At 35.1% G+C, this 20,319-nt stretch overlaps 1 long non-coding RNA gene across 1 annotated transcript; it reads left to right on the forward strand.

Annotated features, from left to right (window-relative positions):
- Positions 1-2,058: 2,058 nt before the first annotated feature.
- Positions 2,059-10,589, forward strand: LOC113501089. Its single transcript, XR_003401259.1, has 3 exons — positions 2,059-2,274; positions 9,557-9,681; positions 10,275-10,589. It is a non-coding gene; the product is annotated as an uncharacterized LOC113501089 (long non-coding RNA).
- The last annotated feature ends 9,730 nt before the right edge of the window (positions 10,590-20,319 follow it).

Consider the following 20,319-nt stretch of genomic DNA (forward strand, 5'->3'; position numbering starts at 1 on the left):
TTTCCTCGTAATTTAACGTCAAATCAATGGTTGTTTAGTCTTCAGTGAAGCGACAGATGCAGGCTAAATAGTTAAATCATTACAGATTTACGTCACAAATAATTACTGTATCTAAAATGCTCCTTCTAAAATGAAGATATTTCCCTCAGTTTCGACATCGTCATAAGAAACTAGTCCATGCGTATATCTTAGCGATGCAACACCATTAAACGTTATTACCTCGGCGCACATTACTCACAATGCTAATATTTCAAGCTATTAAAGATGATAATTAATATCCCTGCGACTACAATGTATCACTGGGCCGTGCAGGCCGTGCAGCGCGTACGTCGGCGGCGGCACAACACTACGACAAATGTCAGGTACCGATCGTATATCACGATCAATTCGTAGCATTTAAATGTACGAGAAATGTAATAAAAATATTAAGTGCGCTTGCTTTAGTATTTGATGTACTGAGCGGTTGATTCGATCATTAAATACAGTCTTATTATATCGGTGTGGAGAGGCAACTTTGTTACAATCTTCGGACTGTATTTTGTGTTACACGCTCTCACCGTTCATTTTGTGTAGTTATTTTTCAGTTAGTGATGTCAGAATTGGTGACCGTATTTGGATTGGGTAATTGATACTCGCATATAAAAAAAAGGATTTCTAAGAGTAGAAGCCTTTTTATGAACTCGTTCACATACCACGAACATACATATGTGATTAACAAACCCCATTCGGAAATCAATAAAAATACATGGAACACCTGGGCTGCACAATTGCAATAGCCAAGTGTTATGAGCATTGCACTGTCAAGTAAAAGTCCTTAGATTCAAATCCACGGATAAATGTATTTTCCGATTCCGGACCCTCACACCTCAGAACCTTTCAGGGACGTGTTGAGCTTCATCAGGAGCTTGAGCTCTGACACTTGTTTGTCTTTCAACTAAACGAAAAATATAAGATTTTGTACATCATAAATTTCGAACAATTACTGCCCACAGCTATATAAAGCCTTGTCAACACCGAACATCAACAAAACAGATTACCAATATCAAGGTACAAAACAAATTTAAATCCACTTACAAGTACATCAGCTAATCCTTGCTAAGTTGCTAACCTGTTGATTTAATTGTCGATTAGTCTTCATTACCGCGGCTCAAACGGGCTCAGCCCTAATAGTTACTAATAGTATGTCCCAGCACTACAACGCGTCGGCTTAGGGCTGTCACACATTTGTTATCGCTTACCAATGCACGGCAGGTGGTTATAGGTTATTTAGAACGTATTGTGGTTCTGTACACTATTTGTTGCTTCTTACTTAACTAATGGACTGTCCATTGATATCGTTCCAATTGTTTTGTTAGTCGTCTTAATTGCGTCTGCTATTGCAAGTGATTCGATTAACACGCACACATATACATCGTTGGCAGATCAATTACATCCTTTTCATTAACTACTATAATACCTACTTTAAGTAAGTTTTGATATAAGAAAACGTTAAATAGTATATTTACTAAAAAAGAAGGAGGCCAACTACCACATTATACAACAGAACTGCCGTTGTAAAAAAGAGACGCAACTACACCTTGTAGGGCGGAGTATGTCTCTTTTATGATGGCAAAAATCCTGCTTTACGAGATGACTAGTTCCCCAGTATTGTTGAAGTTCTATACTTTATTTATCTGAAGTAAGAAACTGATATTAATGGGAGTTTAACAAGCTTTACGCATCCTTACGCAGCTATTTCTTTACGTTAGGATATTTAGCGTGAGGGTATTGACCGGTCTAAGATTAGGCTTAGCTTTACACCGATCGGTATTCCATCAAACTCATAACCAGGTTTACGACTTGTAAGGTACATAGACTCGTTGCTATAGCAACTAAGATACGAAAGCGAGTAAACAACTCGTTTACTAAACAGAGACCCAGAAATTTTACGATATTTTGACAATATTTTTAAATGTTCCACTAGGTCTTCCACTTTTGTCGATTATTGTTTAAAGCTTTAAGACACTTGATTTTTCTTAAACTTAATGAAGTCAGAAAGAAAAACAGAGTTACGCATTGAAGCGTCCGACATAAAAATACCTCAATTCGAAGCCATTTAAAACGGCTAATTGTTATTACCTGTTCGTAATTTGCACCTGCAGTTATCGTTAAAGTAATCAGCTAACAACGTTGTGTTGTTTACAGACGGCGCCGGTAACAATGTCAGCGAGTGTCCCGTTAAACAATAACGAGCCGTTAATGTAATGGTTGTTTAATGAAAGTGTTTATATGAAGGTGAGCTGCTTCAATTTGTATTAAAATAAGTGAATTTTCTTACAATCTAGAAGTAAATTAGCCGGTTGCCGATAAGTATTGATAAAATCACTGAGATAGTAAAATTGTTTCTTGCGATAAGGAGCTGGGCACTCGAGTACCCATTGCTTTTCCTGTTTTCCACAGTCGATGTATTTTGTAATAGAAACATAATAGAGATAAATAATTGAGTGCAATTCATATATGAAACATACATATCCTTATCCAACAGCATGAACGCCCTTGCGAAAAACGGTGCCTCTAATGAAATATTCTATACTAATCGTATAGTTTACGTAACAAATACTATACCAATAGTATTCAATAGCGCTCTAACCAACAAAGACCTAATTGTATTCCGAAATTACCAAAATCAATAAAGATTAATTCCCACAGTAACTCCGACACAACCCAGCGATATAGGAGGCAATTCAGCATTAACCATACCATCAGGTGTTTGAAACATTCAGATGCTCGCAGACAGACACAATATCCGCACGTTTAATGTCAGCGCGGCCACATTACCGGCAACTGTTCGTAATAGCGCAGCTATTTATGATGTGAAGGTGTGCTGCGTTTGCACCTAATGATAAAGAGAGCGAGTGGGTTAGGAGAGTTACTGGAATGGATAAGTTGTTATTTGTTTTGGATTTTAGTGGTCATTGTTGAGACGTTTTATAAATTGGTTAAAATATCAAGCATACATCAACATTTAACTCGTGAGTCTATAGGTCCAAATTTCATCACAGCGCGGCGGTTCTGTGTTTTTGAAAGGCTCGTTTCAATTTTGATTTTAAGAAGCCTCGTAATATGTTAGTGTAAAGTGAGTTCAGTCTCTTTAATTTCTCCTACAGAATAACTGGAACATATTTTTCTTTAATTGAAGAATGTTTGTTGTGACCAATTTTGCCCAGTACCTATCCTTACCACTACACTCGCCAGTGTAAAGGCGGCACCAATAAACGGCAGGTATTTACGACATTGCCCGCGTATGCCGCCATCATTGTTTTGTATTGCATTCAACTGTTTAACCTACAAATACAAATATTAGTTGAAGCATTATTGCGTGTAATTCGATTTGTGTTATGCTGATATCGGAATGTGAATTTAACCTATTCATTGTATCAGATGGTTGGTTTACTTAAGTTGCCCCACTTTACACCGTGTACACAAACGTGGGAATAGCTATGTTGTTTATAAGACTTAGGATTAATCTGTTGTAAGATTATTGCCTAGAAAACTTGCTTTAAGCTGAGTACCTTCAAATTAAAACTTCGATTAATTTGCGTTAATTAAAAATCAGTCAACGTTTTTTTAATAGGTTTATTCTGATACCTGCCTCAAAATATTAACAACCTACATCTGTAAAGACCTCGCTAATTTACAAGTGAAGCAAAATTAATAATGAATAAACAACAAGCACTAATCCAGTTACATCAATGAAACAGTACACTCGCGAACACAAGTCGCGCCGCATGTGCGTGCATTTGCGAGGCGCGCGCTGTCAGTGGCGCGGCGCAATGTACACAATGTACACAATGCTACTTCCCTGTTGCTATTGGCGTGTGGAACGCAATCTGACTCCCGCGATGCGCTGCCTGAATGTCGCGTCGGTACTGTGGAGGAGGATTTCGGACAAGTTTGTCACACTCTTGTTGATAAATAATGGTAACCATTGAAAATAAATATTCAGTTGGTTGAAAGAGTTGAAAGATTTGAGGTGTGTTGTGCGGGTTACGATTCGAGATTTTATCATATATTTCTGCATTAATCTCTTTCTAACAAAAATCGAAGGTTTAATAATTTCACCACTAACTTTATTGATCGATTAGGTATTGCAGAAAAATACAAATGCAGCAACTTGTTATTTACTAAAACGCAAAAGATCCAAATTTTAGAAATATTTTTTTACCTTCGTGACATCACTTTCAATTACCGATGGTTACATTAACTTACATTACAAAATATCTCATTATCACTGGGCATTTCATATTTATTAAACAATCTAGGAACAATGAGGCACAAAGCCGATGCCACACTAGCGGACTCCGAGCACACTTGCTCGCGACAACGAAAACCGATTATATTTAGCTCTCAACACCTAGGAAGTTCATTAAGAAGACGCTATGTTGGTAATGCGGCCCGACTCTAATTGAGCAGTTTGTCGCTCTCGAATCGCTAGCGTTCAGTCCGTGCGCTCATGGCTTTATGATTATGTGATCGTTTGCTACTTTGTTATGTTGGAGATGAATGTGACTTGACGGTGGAGTTACAGTTGTTAATAGTTAAAGGATAAGGAGACGAAGAGATTAGATGAACTTAAACTTATTTTGTTTTCATAGACTATAATAGATCGTGTTACAAACAAACCATAAAACATACAGCAAAAAATAATTTAAAACGAAAAAAAAATGTAAAATTGTTACTATGTGTTTGTTCAACATAAAATCGTTCTTCTGCTCTACCATCGATAACTTATCTCGCTCTTAAACAAAGGAAGTTCTTACAATGAAAATGACCGCGAACCGCCATATTTCTCTTAAAATTCAGCAGCACACACGAAACCAAAGAGGTGTACGGAACCACATAAATTATACTAGCAAATGACGCCGGTTCGCCCTGAGCCTATACATCACGCCTCCGTAAGGACTGCACCACACACATACATATTTTATATGTAATATATAATTTATATGCATGTTTTATGACCCTAAGATTTACGGCCCCTGCCGAAGATTGTAGAATAAGGTTTAATATCAGCTATTTGTGTAGTGCAGTTTGCTGGCTTGGGTATATTTGTAGAATTACAAAAAAGAGTACCGAGTAAAATAGGTCGAAGTTTGTTAATACATATTCTTACCTTGTTCTTCCGGTTACCGGTAGAGCTTGAGTTTTACGTTTCTGGGTATCTAGTTCACTCAAATAGAAAAATTTTGATGCTAAAAATAACTTGCAAAAAAACTAAGGTACTTACAAATTGTATAAATGTACGAACCGAAGAAAAATAAGGTTAGTCACAAATAACATCAAAATAACAGTTTCTCAAGTGAAATAACTCAACAACAATACCTAAATAAAACATTAAAAGAAACTAGTACAATGAGCAAACAATATCATAATATGAACTATAAAACCTGCGCGATTACGGTATCTTAAACTCACTGTTCGTTTTGTGGAAACGAGACAGAGCTAGCCGTAATGTATCGCCGTCTCTCTCTCACAATGGCAACATAATTACTTGAACAGTGTGGTACAGGTAACATTCGTCCCACATACCAGGCGTTTGAAGATAATTTACGTGAGAGATTTTTCACGGTAATTATACGTTTATGCGAGCTTTTATCTCGACTGTAATGTAATTGGGGTAAGCAGGCCAAACAGCGCTCCATTTAGTTAGAGACAAATATGTATTTATGAAACTACGTAGGGCTATAAAAAACTTGGAATATATGATGTGGTTATATGGATTGGCATGCAAATAACTTAAAATTGACAGTTAATAAAGAAACTGTAAGTATTTAGTTAAAAGTCATCAACCATATTAGTTTCATTCTTCACATTCGTATTTTTTTTTATTTTGCAGTCTAAACTTCTACTATTAATGTATACGAGACCAAAGAAACGAAATTTTCAAGAAATGCTTACAGGAAGTCAATTAATTAGTTGCAAAGATTAAGTTTTTCTTTTTTGATAACCCTGAAAACGTTACCTTACGACCTTTTTGGGAGTGTAAAAAAATGTTATAAGAAACTAATTTTCACATCAAACCAGTCATTTTCTTTCACTTTTCCGAAAAAGAATTCATTAGTATAATTTATTTATTTATTTAAAAAAAAACACCTTAAACTATCTTTACAGGATTTCTTATCCTAATACGACAGCTAAGAACTAAAAACTAAGTATTTAAAAACTAGATTATTTACAATCATGGTAATCCACTAAAGTTAAAATTATTATTTTCTCTAAAACTATAAAACCACTTAACAACATCTCTCAATGTAATTAGCGAATGCGGGAAACACCAAATCTTTTACAACTTCCTGCAAAATGTATTGAAAACATTTTTATGATGACTCTCCGCGCCAAACATTCGGAGTTTAATATTTTATTACGACTACTCTTTTTATAAGTTCCTTATGTATCTGAATACCTAGTAATATAAAGAATATAAAATTGTTTTATAGATGAAAATAAAAAGATGGATGCTCTGCGTTAATATTGTTCTTTGTTAAAATTATGATGATTTTTTTGGTGGTATAGAGATCAATGGCATAAAATATCTTACACAAATGTTCACGATGTTAATATGAACGAATTCGTTTTGCCTTATTCTTCTGTGAATTAGTTTGTGTAGTAATTAGTATAATTAAATTTAAAAATACGAGTAATGAAGCCCACGGTATTTTTTATTTACTTAAGATTAATAATAGGTACATTCCGTATAAAACTTTGTTATCAGAGTAGGTATTTATTCAAAGTTGTTCTTAAAACAGATTTGCGTTTTAACATAATAAAATTAACAGGCCGTGTTAAGCTTCGTGAAAATCCTCTTATGAGAGAGCAATACAATGTGCACTTTACGTAGAAGTTAGTAAAAAACTAAAAGTAGGGGTTAGCGGGCGGCTCCCCGCGCGCCTAAGGTGCGACTACACGTGAAACCACTCAGATCGCCATTAGCCGCCCGCTGCGCGTGTGTACCGCCCTTAACGTTTGATTGTACGGCTTAATACCGATGTTTAGTTGTTTCAGCACATTTTAAATGCGCTGGGGTTTTCTTCGAAATTACATAGTTACATATACATTTAATAGATCGATAGTGAGTAATTTATATTGTGACTTGATTCTTGTAAGTAACTATGAAGAATACGCATAAATTTGACCTAGGTACTCGACTCTAAGTAGTAAAATTATGATCTCTAAAGTTTTCTAACATGAACTCTATACGTCTTTCAGAAATCAACCATTAATAAAACAATAAAAAATATTTCAAAGACGCGTCACCAATAAACATGTCGGGCCACAACGTGAGCGACAAATAACTTGAAGGAGATACGTAATGAAGCCAATTACAGCGCGGCGTCAGCTGACTGTCGTTTTGTTTTGACAAAACGGTGACAATTCAATGTTAAGATGCGTGTATATTTGGTACTACTGAATTGTTCCATATTCTATCTGAGTGCATACATGTCAGTTTTAATTATTTATAAAAAAGAATTTACCGTCATATTTAAAATGTAAAGGTAAAGTGAATAGTAAAGTTTTTGTCTGAACTAATCGTAGCAAGCATTGGCTATACAGTAGGCTTAAAGCGAAGTAATTTTTCAACAACTCACTTTACTGGAAAATATTTCCAAAAACGTTTTCAGTGTATTGTAAAAGCATCCTTTAAATTGTTTTCCTGCGTAACTCAGGTACGTAAATAAACAGTAAAGAGGCGACATGAGCAACACACATAACTCGCGGGTTTTATGGCCCCACCTACGCACTGACATAAACAATTACTTGTGTTACTCTTTACAGGCTTGTCATCGCACTGTTACCGGTAATGGAGAGACAATTAGGTTGAACATGTTTAAGGTTCCGCGAGATTTTTGTTTTGAAGTATTTTTAATTCAACCTTGATAATTTAATGCCCAGCCATAATCTTTGGTTCGTAATGTGAGTGGTGACGAAATGTTTTAAGGATGTGCTCGTTATTGTACTAATTGATGAGTCAGTTCAAAGCGTATTCACGTGTAGGGGTGAGTCATTTAAACCAGGTCTGACTTTGATACGGAATTAAGGTTCAACTACATATGTTCAAGACGTTCCTAAAAAGATGGAAAATTCGTTAAAAAACGTATACATGTAAAAATCTATGATAATTTAAGTGATGACCACAAAAATAAAAACTATCTCAGCCGTCCAAGAGTTAGTATACCTAAACTTAAAAATGCTTTTGCTCACTAAAACTTAATTTAGATACTTATACCAATTTAACGTTAAATCAATCTCATACAATTTAACCCTATACCTATAAAGCTAGCACAAATTACGCAGCCAAATAACATTTTTGATTGGCAATCAACGTTGCACTAAATAGAAAGTGTTAACACTATTGTCGCACATTATTAAGTGGGCTCAATATCACAGCATCAGCCTGATTGGACTGCCAATCCCTGGTTAATTCCGACCTACCGTCAACGGTCGATACGAATTTACCAATTTTGATACGAATTTCAGAATACGAATATCCGAATTATGTGGCCGTTGGCATTTGAGGGTTAATTTTGTAAATGTTTTTGTTTTACTATTAATTGGAAATTTAAGTTTGAGGGTGATTTGATTAGGATTTGTCGCAAATTCATTGGTAAGTAGGTATTAATTAAATTTATTAGATATATTTTTTTAATTATGTTTGTCTGCGACATATAGGTTTTTACGAATAGTTGAGCAAAACATACCTACGTTTAGCCTTATATATGTTGCAAAACATTCCATTTGAAGAAAATAGTTATCTAATTCGCAATGAATGGAGTGCTGAGAAATATTTAGCAAAGCATTAACTGAAAAGCAATTAATTCTAACAATACAAAGCCGACACGCTGTCGACACATATAATTATAGAAAATCCAAAACAAGCTAATGCGACCAAACATGTCACCAAATTAACAGGACACTACAAATTAGTGAAACACACCAATATACACAAGCGCGCTATTTAAATTCCGAATGCACACCGCAAATATCCGCGTATCCGCGGGAATATCCGCGATATCCGCCACGGCCGAGTGCCCCCGTACAAATAAACGGTTGATTTGATCAGCCGCTTTGCCAGAACGATATACGTTGTGAAGGACTATCGAAAAAAGGCGAATGAATCCGATGGATTGCGGATTAAACTGTAAAGGTTAATGAAATGTGTGCACACTTGTTTGTTGGGCAAACTGTCGTTTATATCAATTTGTATCACATAAAGAGGATTACCAAAATATTAAACACATAAATTGAATAAACTAGAACAAAATAATATTCACATGTACTCGTTGTTTTCTCAGGCTTTCTCTTGTTCTGACCGCTTGTTATTGAACACAAAACCAAATTGGAACTACAACAACTAATATTGTTACTCACATTGGTCACACATAAGATTAAATGCACGTCTGAACCATATTAAATTTAGGTCAAATAATTGGAATTGCGTTCCGCATTACAGTCAATCAGTAAGTACAAATTATGAACAGCTCGATATGTTGATATATAAACAGGTGTGATTGTTCTGCAGCAACAATATCCCCTGCACCAACATGAAGCTCGCTGTACTGCTGTTACTGGCGGCGCTGGTGGCCACCGCCGCGGCCGAGACCAGCTGGAGGTTACGGAACGCTCACTCTGTCACCAGCAACTATGGTAAGAAATAAAAGAAAACATTTAAGGGGATCACTATGTTCAAGAATGACGGCTAAAAATAATTTTGTTTCGTACAGACATCATTTCACATTTGCATTCTAGTCCTAGGTACTGGTAGGCTGTATAAAGCCCTTAGTGGTCCACTATTCGATTTTTTTACTTCTTAATGGCTTAAAGGTTTTTCATTAAACATGATATAGACTTTCTCTGACATCTCATACAAATCAATGAGTTGGTGGAATTTCATAAATTTTCTGTTTGTGTGATATGATGCATTTGTAAATGTAGGAATCTCTTGTATGTGACATAGTGTCGATGTAGTAGCCAATACCAATGTATACAGCTGACTTATCACCAAAACCGTTTAGTTTTGTTTTTTTATTTTGATTAGGTCGCCGATTCAGTCTTGAAACTTTAGAGAGAAGTAGTGTTATCAGACTTAAGGTGCCGAATATTAACTCGATATTAATTCGAAACAGAATTCGATTTTGTCATCATTAGGGCTACTGGTTGGCTTTGGCATGCCACGTACGGCCTGACCTGAACAAGGTATCAAGTAATGTGTGTGTAATTATTTCTTGCCCGTTTTTCAGGTAGAACAGCTACATTGGGATGTTTTAGGGATTCGTATTGCGACGGGGAATGTGCCAAAACATGCTTGAAGACAAAGGGGGTGTGCTATAGAAGCGAATGCTACTGCAAAACTAAATAATGAAAACGACCGCAAACTGACCTTCATAGAGCGACAAGAAAAGCTGATGGTTACATAAAATTATTGTTTATCTGTTTCTACAAAAGTACTGTTTAATTTGTTCCTTTCTTAATAAAACTTGATGAAATATTTTAGTGTTTTCTTATTTAGTGAAAGCGACATTTTGACCTTGGTTTTTATTCATAAGAAACTATACAATCACCTCTGGGTACGAAGTATAATTCAATTGAAGAAGAGAAAGTAATTCAACCATATTTGGATTATGGTGTATTTAACACATTTAAACCTATAGATGTACTACATAAAATTGCACTTCAAATTTCTAGTAATAGTAAAGATAGTTTTAGACTTTATTTTCAACCGACATTATCAGTGTAGGAGGTTGTCAAGACGCTTACTCTATTTGGATCGTTATTTTATGTTCCTATTTTTTACCATTTTCATTAAGACAATGATCTGATAATGATGTCCAAATAACTACAATGCAACCTTTCAATATTACAAGCAATGACTCTGTTTATTTATTTAATAACGGTTTACCCATTCCTCTTTATCGGAATAATGCGACTATTTTCAGACCCAATCGTAATCCTTAATCACGAGCGACTCGAATTTATTATATATTTTCTAAAACTGTTTACGATTTTTGTCTGGTAATTAAAAAAAAAAGCTATGTTTAGCAAAACACAAAGCATATGAGTAATTGTTTATTTCTCTTTTCATATAAATCAGCACGTTTTGTTGTAAATAGTTCAGTTCTGCTTTCTTATCCTGGTTTCTGGATTGAGTCCTCTGGTCCTGATTCAAACCAAACCAAGATCGATTAGCGATGCAGGATTATTAGCGTTGGTAGCTGTCATTTGAATTAGCACAAGCATTGGGTTCCAGAGTGCCGACTCAATCTCAACTGGATTCTGACAGGATTTCAATCATAACAACGATCAAAACGAATCGCTTTCACTGAGAAAGTTTTTAAGGGGAGACATAGAAATCGAAATTTTGAAACTCAAAGACTCGAGTAAAACTATTTCAAAAGTCCACCGATCTAAATTCGATTTCTTTTTTGATCGAGTTCTTTAGTTTGCATCACGGGTTAAGTAGTAAAACACCGCTGCCGCAGCAACACCGGCTTTCGTGCTAGGTAATACTCAGTAGAGCTCGGAATTATCGGTAGGAAGTTAGTTGGTATTTACACCATCGTACTACGGACATCATGTTAAGCAGTCGGCCCCGACTGACATTCGCAAAGCATTTATAATTCTGATAACCAGTCTTAGTATACAATATGGGAAGGAATAAAATACAAAGTATTCATCAAAATTTATTAACAAAATATAGCAATTTAAACAGCAATAGCTAAACAAATGAAATATTAAATACAAAGACATAATGGTTTATGTTGGTAGAATATAAAAACAATCAGAAATTATTTGGGTCTTGTATGTCTTTACTCGTATTTGCAATAGCAAACGTTTTGATAGCACAATGGCGGCGTATTAGAGCAACGTTTAGAGCATACTTCCTTACAATCCTGGTCGATGTTACACCCGGTCAAAGGGCCTTTACCTGTGAGAAGGAGAAAATAATATGAAAACTTAACAATGTTTACACAAAAAATATCGTCAGAGCTTCGTCGCATACTCAACTTACTGCTAACGGAGTAAATGCGGATAAATGTGATGATAGCACTAACAAGTCGTAGTCACGTAATTTATTGAAATTAATTGTCATTGTTTTAGATCTAAAGCTGTCTATTCGTCTTCTGTTCAATTACAATGTGATATCGTCTAAGGCAGACTGACTGCGAAAGGTAAAATTGTAGTTACATGACATTACTAGCAGAACCATTCCACATAAAAGTGGCTAAAGTATTGTGGTAATTAAGTTTTTGTCTTCAATAGCGTATGCTTTTGGCTGAAACTCAATTCCTTAAATACAAAAGATTACCTCTAGGTATATTTAGAATCCCAATCCAATACTGTTCACGATGTTTTATAGCTCTAATGTGCAGCATGACAAAGAAGATAAAAATTCAATTGTACGCCATTTACGCACTTTAGACTTCAGATATATCACGCGTCGTCTCAGTAATGTTTGATAAGTTTTTTAATTGCGAAAACTAACGAAGATATTCGTTAGTTCGCATAAGCAGCTTAAACACGACATAGTATTTAAATCAGAAAAAAACTAAACGGCTCCACAAATAAAAACCTGTACTGTTCAGTGAAAAATAATTTATAAATTAATTAATTTTCTTTTAAAATAAATAGATTTTAGTTCTCGTTAAAAGGGTCTGTTTACCGTTTTGGTTGTTGTTGGTGACAGCGTGCGCGTTCCGCAACCTCCAGCTGGTCTCGGCCGCGGCGGTGGCCACCAGCGCCAGCAAGAGCAGTACAGCGAGCTTCATGTTGGTGCAGGGGATATTGTTGCTGTGGAACAATCACACCTGTTTATATATCAACATATCGAGCTGTTCATAATTAGTCCTTACTAATTGATTATGATTATGAAGCATTGTAAATTAAGTTTAATATGTTTTAATAGGACTGAAATCCGATTAGATTATAACGACAACTGTTAATTTCAAACAACTTCAAAAAGAAAAAGTTCCAAATTCGGCTGTAGTTTTTTCTGTTTGTTGCCCCAGAACAACGGTCTGGGTGAACCGATTTTGTTATTTGAAGTCAATTGTACGTTTACGTTCTTAAAAAAACATATTATTTTACAATGGACTTTAAAGAATACTGAATATTTAAGATCGGATTTAGGCACAACCAAGTTTATTAAAACAAATTAATTCTAAGATTTAATATGGCAGGAATTAGAAAAGCACAAAGGAATATTAATTTAAATTTATTTTAATATATATTTTTTTGTTTGATATCCATTACTGTCCCATTGCGGTCAAAAACTCCTAGCCATTTAGTGTGATATACATCACTTCCATGTAGCACTCAGGCCCTGGATATCGGGCAAGCAATATATTTTTGAAAACTAATATGAACAAAAATGGCGAGCAGGTATGAATGCTCAAATTAATTTACAATAACACGGTCAGCTTCATATCAATAGTAAATATACCGTAATGTTCAACTTACACGATAATTACTTTTATTTAACCTAATTTGATAACAAACCAGGCTAGAAATTATGAACACCTCGATATGTTGATATATAAACAGGTGTGATTGTTCCACAGCAACAATATCCCCTGCACCAACATGAAGCTCGCTGTACTGCTGTTGCTGGCGCTGGTGGCCACCGCCGCGGCCGAGACTAGCTGGAGGTTGCGGAACGCGCACGCTGTTAACAACAACAATCAGAATGGTACGTGTAATTAATATTGATCCTTATATCTGATCTTGTGGCTTGGATCATTCACTATATGGCAGTATATTTGCAAAACATATTTTTGTCTCTTTTATATAGTATCATCGGCCTAGCCTTTTCCCAACTATGTTGAGGTCGGCTTTCAGATTAACCAGGTTCTGCTAACTACCAGTGTTTTGCAACTGGGTTGAGGAGGTCAGATAGGCAGTCGCTGCCCTCCTCAACCCAGTTACCTAGGCAACACGATACCCCTTGGTTAGACTGTAGCGTACGACTGTAGCGACTGTCAAAGATGTAGAATGGAATAACAGCCGTGGTCTACAATTTAACGTGCCTTCCGAAACATGGAGGAACTCGTTATGACAAAGATGGTTTTTGTTTCATTCATTTTAATCACATAGATCACTATTATCCTAGCCAAGAAAAATATCTGTCTTTTCAATTTTTATTTTATTTACAAGTCAAAATAAGTATAATAATGTATTGTTTCTTTTTCAGTGGGACAATCCAAGTTGTGTGAGGTGAAGTCGGACTGCGCTCGCCTCTGCCAAAACTCGTGTACTTCGGAAACGGATGATACGCTGTGCTTCAAGGGCTCCTGTTACTGCAAACCTATCATTTTGTACTGATATCCATTATAATGACATATTGCTTTCTTTTTCATTTTAATAAATGTTTTGTTTTCATCTAGGTACTTATTATTTTTATTTCGAAATCCCTCGTAAGTCCATAAATATTTATTGTTAGTTAAAAGTCTACTTTATGAGAGTTGTCTGTGCAAAAATAATTATATTTTTATTTCGATTCTCATTCAGGGCAATTTGACTGGGATATTAGGATAGAATACTATTTAAACATTGCAGCCTGAATAATTATAATGGCACAATTTCATTAACCTTATATAACTTAATCGTAATCACAATTTTTTTGGAGTAACTAATAAAGAAATCGATGTTATTTGACAGTCGTTACTCAGAAGCTTAAAAGTCTAACCAAGAGGTACCGTGTTGCCCAGGTAACTAGGTTGAGGAGGTTAAATAGGCAGTGTCTCTTTGTAAAACACTGGTACTTAGCTAAATTCGGTTCGACTGGAAGCCAACCCCAATATAGTTGGGAAAAGGCTGGGCCAATCAAATGATGATGAATAAAGAAATCAATGTTAATTTTTAACCTCATAGTTATAATGTTACAAAAACTAAACAAGCACTCAGATAGGTCTATGATATGTAAGACCTGTGTAACAGGAGCATGAGTTTTGTAATGTGTTAGGTTTTCACGTTGAGGTCGCAATTTTACTACGTCGTAGCTACGCTGGCTACGCTAGCTACGAGAGCGTAGCACACATTACAGCTGTGCATCAGGAAGACACGAAATATAACACAATCAGTACATGCACCATAAACTATCAAAGCGAAATTGTTGCTATTTCTAAAAGGGCTTACATTGGCAGTATATATATTAATCTATTAATATTTAACTCATATGAGAAAGTAATTGTAATTTAAGCTGTGTAACCATGAAATTATTCAATGTATATTGGAGTTTTATAACGAGAGGTATAGGCTTATTACGCAAAGGGATAATATATTATATTACCCACGTTTTATACATTCACTTTCTTGTATATTGTTTTTTTGTTTGTTGATCGGGTTTGATTTTTGCAACTCAATGTTGAGGCAGTTTCCGATAAACTAGCAGGCTGAAATTTTCAGGGTAGCTTCAAACCCGATGACAATGCAATTTACAACTATAAAAACGGTTGGACCGATTTGATAAGATTTGAATGGAGTGGACATTGGACATTTAAAAACGTACGTTATTAGATTTTCTTTAATTAAGGCTCCTAATACAATGCTGTTGCAATACAAGTTGACAATATTTTATAATGTATATGAGTCCCTACATTCCTCATGACAATTACAAAGATAACATACCGTGTTATGTTTTATATATGTTTTACCCACTTAAGGATCATTTATTTTTATTTCTATGTAATTCTTAGAAACTGCGCTGTGAATCGTGAATCATGAATTAGTAGCCAGGCGTTCTTGCCGCCCGAGGTGTGTCTACTGTTAAAAGAGCTATTTAGAGGTCACGCTCACTAAAGACTTGTAGTCGGCCGATAGCTTGGTCTTGGTTATTTTACCTTAGACAATGCAAGGAGGTTGAATAATAAAAGTTAAATTTTGGTATAAGCAATACAAAACTTTATTTTATTTTATTTCCGTGCCTCTTTCTTCAGTCAGTGGAGTGCCTCACTCCGACACCATACAAAAGCAGACTCCTTCATAGCACATCGCCATCCCGGTACCGTAACACTTTTTGGCGCAAATCTGACGGCAGTGCGCATGCTTAAAACAGGTTGTGTTGCCAACTGAAAAAAATAAAATAGTTCACTTGGTATTTTTATGTTTAAAAATCATACATATTAAAAAAGAAAAAAATCTTAACAAATTGGAAGTTATTGTTTTCTACTCTGTTAAAAATATTACAAAAATGGTACTTAATCAATCATTTGAAAACAGAAAAGTTTATTAGATAGCGCATATAATACTGCTTTTATCTCTTACTGCTTAGGAGTACAACTACACTAAATTATACACATCGTCATTCTTCATTATTTTAATTTCCACAAATTGTTGAGGGCGAAAAAAAGTGAATAATCATTAATTACGGATTGACAAGGTAACAATGATTAAGCAAAAACTGACCCCATGTACGAAACGTGATAGTATAGTGTACAAGATAGTATATCTCTTATTTAGTCTAACAATAAGATCAAATATTGAATATATTTCATACGTTAAGCCTTATTTCTATAATATGAAGCGGACTCACGTTCACCGTGATGATGCCCGACTGTATGCACTAACTCCTTTGGTTTTTCCACATTTGCCATCACAGAGGCGACCAACAACAAAACGACAAGGACCTTCATTGTTCCAACCCAGCTTATGACTAACTTAAACCAGATTTAACATTACTATTTATGTAATAAGAAATCTAAAGTAACACAAATAAAAGAAAGCATTTCATTTCCCATGCGAAGCAAATTTTTAACCTGTTTATACTTTTAACCCAGTTCAGTTACACGGTGATAATACCACTGATTATTTGTAAGATGTTATGCCTAATTGACCGTAATAATTATAGGTTAACAAACGCATAATTCAGCATAGCATTGAATCAGATTAGCACACTCTAATTAGTTAATTAAGGATGCATAATGTATTGATTAGCCGTAATGGGTGTGAAGTGTGTTGTTATTGAGGCTGTGAGTCATTGGTTTATGTCGAACTATGTGTTTATACGATATGGTTAAAGATTCTTCTTGCCATTTAAAGATTAAAGACTTAAAAGCTTCATAGGATTCATTGTACTAATTCAGTTAGAAGTGCACGTATAGCCCAAAACACATGTCGCCTCAATAATGGCCATTGCCTAAGGTACCACATTAACAAATCATATGATGTGTGATCCACAAGGACCTTATTTCAAAGGGCGAGAATGATTTAATACAGAAGAGACCTTCAGAAAAATGATCTGCTTCCACCTTCATCCTATTGTGTTGATGTCAGCTCACCATGTTGGATACCTTAATTCACATAAGACTTCTGTCTATCTAACGACTACAACCCATGACATACTCTACACCATAGTGAGAATGAACTTTAAAATGAATATGTACACGAAATATAAAGATAATGAATTAAGAAACCCGGTTGATTTTAACGCTCTATTATTTTAACCTAACCGTCACTAGCGTAATTATTTATACACTCAGAGAGCACATAATTGCTCGGTATAAATACAAGTGAGCTAGGAACAATTCGGTTCTGGTTATTTATATAATTAATAAACATGAAGTTTTTATTACTAGTTTCTTTTGTTAGTTCTGTACTAGCCGTAGCAGTGGAAAAGCGACAAGTCAGGGAACATTTGAGTCATGATTTCGGTACGTGTAAAATGTAATAAATGTATTATTGTTTCTTCGGTCGGGTGTTCAATGTATCTTTGAACAACAATCATTGTAGGCAACACAGTTCTATTTATGTAGGTATCAGTTTGGTCTATGAAACGTTTTGTTTTAAGAGCGCATCTATATATATTTTCTCCTTTGACCTTTAAAAGTGTCATCTCAATGCTTAAATAGATCATTTTTTTATCTATTTGTAATTGCCCGTCTTCTAGTCAGGCGATATTAGGTAAGAATAGAAATATAGTGTTACAAACTTTTTACATTTTTATTTGCGTTATCGTAGGTATTCATTTCAGTCAATGTCAAAGTCAAAGCATATATATTTGCTGAAAATGTCGTACATACAATTTTCTTATTGTTTATATCAAGCATTGTTCTCTTTAATTTGGTTATCCATCTGTTGTTTTCATGGCTGAGAGTATTTACTTATGTTTACCGTATTTTCAGGCAAAATAACTGATGGCGATGCTTACCTGTATAATAAGTGTAAGGAGTACTGCGACACTATCGGTACCAACGACTGGGCTATGATCGGAGTCGAGTGTTGGTGTCATGCATTTTGGAATAACGGACGCTTTGGTTAAACAAGTATTTTAATTATATTGTTTTATAATGACAAATGTTTCATTATTATTATTTCATTATTTTGCCTTTTTTCGTAGTCATCTCATCAAAGGTTTGCCTTATTAGCAAAATTACATTTAATTGGCAAACTTGTATGAGATATAGGTAGGTATATCCATGATTATTTTAAAATGAGTTTATGTTGTAAGAAGGAAAACATGACAAATAATGTGTTTGCACTAATTTGTATCTTGCTTACTATACACATAGTTGTCCCTCATATACTGTACATGTCATAATATAAAAAAATAGAATGCAAATTAACCGTAACGTGTTTTGCTAAAACATTTCTATTAGGCGCATACTTATGAACAGTAGGATATGGCATAACTATATTATATACTAATACTTTAGTACCCAACAGTAATTTACTACTAATTTGGTTTCTACCAACCGAAAAAAAGTATATGGTATAAGTATATATGTAGGTTTAAATACAAAGCTAATTAGTACCAAGTTGGAACAGTTCAGAGTTTACCACAATGGGATTATTTAAAGTTCTATCAACTTTATACGTGAACAGTAGCTACTCGGCTATCTTTCGACTCATTACAGTACACCTATTGTGATTTTGATGCAGTGGATGTGAGCGCTCGTTAAAAAGTTAGGCGGCAGAGCGCCTGTCACCGACTACCACAAAGGCGGGAGGTAAGAGCCACCTATACTGTATACAGGGTGGGTAAATAAATATAGGCAGATTTTATTAAAGATTTTGATCTTTAGTAAGTATATGACTTGAGGAGTTGTGAAGTAATTATATGTTCAAAATGTGAAGTGTGCTATAAGACTTAAAATATATTTAATTAGCTCTGCAATTTTAGAAATATGTTTTAAACCTAATTGTTTTATGACTCTGACAAGTTTTACACATACTATACCAGTAAAATGTGGTTTAAAATGTTCACTGTATTCTTTTTTATCACACTTGGCTTTCAAGAATCAAAATAAATTCCCCAAAACTTAAAAAAAAATCATCCACCCTGTAGTCGGTACTGTCTAGGTAAGATCCCAAATAAGCATGTTTTGTCTCTTAGTTAAATCTTTGTTCTCGTGATCTCAAGTGGCGCCCCTCCCCCCTGTCTCCTACCGGTTGACATCAAACGCGGCGTCAGGAAGTGGAGACATTGTTCACTGCTCAGGATTGCGGCGGATCGGTGATTCTCACTTAACTTGTGGCTTTGTTTATTAAGATGTAAGGTTACGTGGTGAGGTTGCTATTAATTGGTGCTTATTACCCATTTCGTTTAGTTATTTATCATTTATTTTGTGAGATGTGATACGTTTGGTTTTCATGTGAAAAATTCCCAAACGATGCCTTTTAAATAGTTGGTTCATTGATCGATAAAATAGATCTCAGCTATCCTAGTGAACCATTTAAGCATCCTAAAAAACTTTAACGTGAAGGTCCGGGCTACACCTATGATAAAGTGATCGTAAAATAAAAGCCCATGTAATAAATCTGACGGCAACACATAAAGTATCTCGCACCTACCTCATTCGTCATCTCTTTATCAGCAAAAAAGGCAATATCCACCTTAGGAAAAATGAGAGCAGCCCGCCCTACCGGCCCTCAAGACAACTATTTATCGGAAAAAATCCCATAAATCAGGGAGCATTTTTTTATCTGGCAATCTTAAAGGTGGGGTAAATAAACGATTGGTCATGGGTTTGATTTGATGGCAACACACTCACGCTATGACATGGTAACAATGTATTACATTTTGATAAAATTTATGAGCGTTCCGTGATTCGTTTTATTACATTGTGAGGTTACCTTGACTTACAATTTCCATTTATTATAATCGACCGTTGTTTACTATGACCTGATCTTCTGTTGTTTACATCTCTATTAAATAACAGGTAATCCTCCTCAGAATGAAATTACACATTATGTACTCTGAAAAGATCATTAGAAACTCAATTTGACATTTATTACACAAGATGACCTTCAAAATCCCAATTATTGTAGCTCCCCCTAATGGCTTGCTTCCTA

This window comes from Trichoplusia ni, chromosome 15 (genome assembly GCF_003590095.1).
Source record: "Trichoplusia ni isolate ovarian cell line Hi5 chromosome 15, tn1, whole genome shotgun sequence".
NCBI lineage: Eukaryota > Metazoa > Arthropoda > Insecta > Lepidoptera > Noctuidae > Trichoplusia > Trichoplusia ni.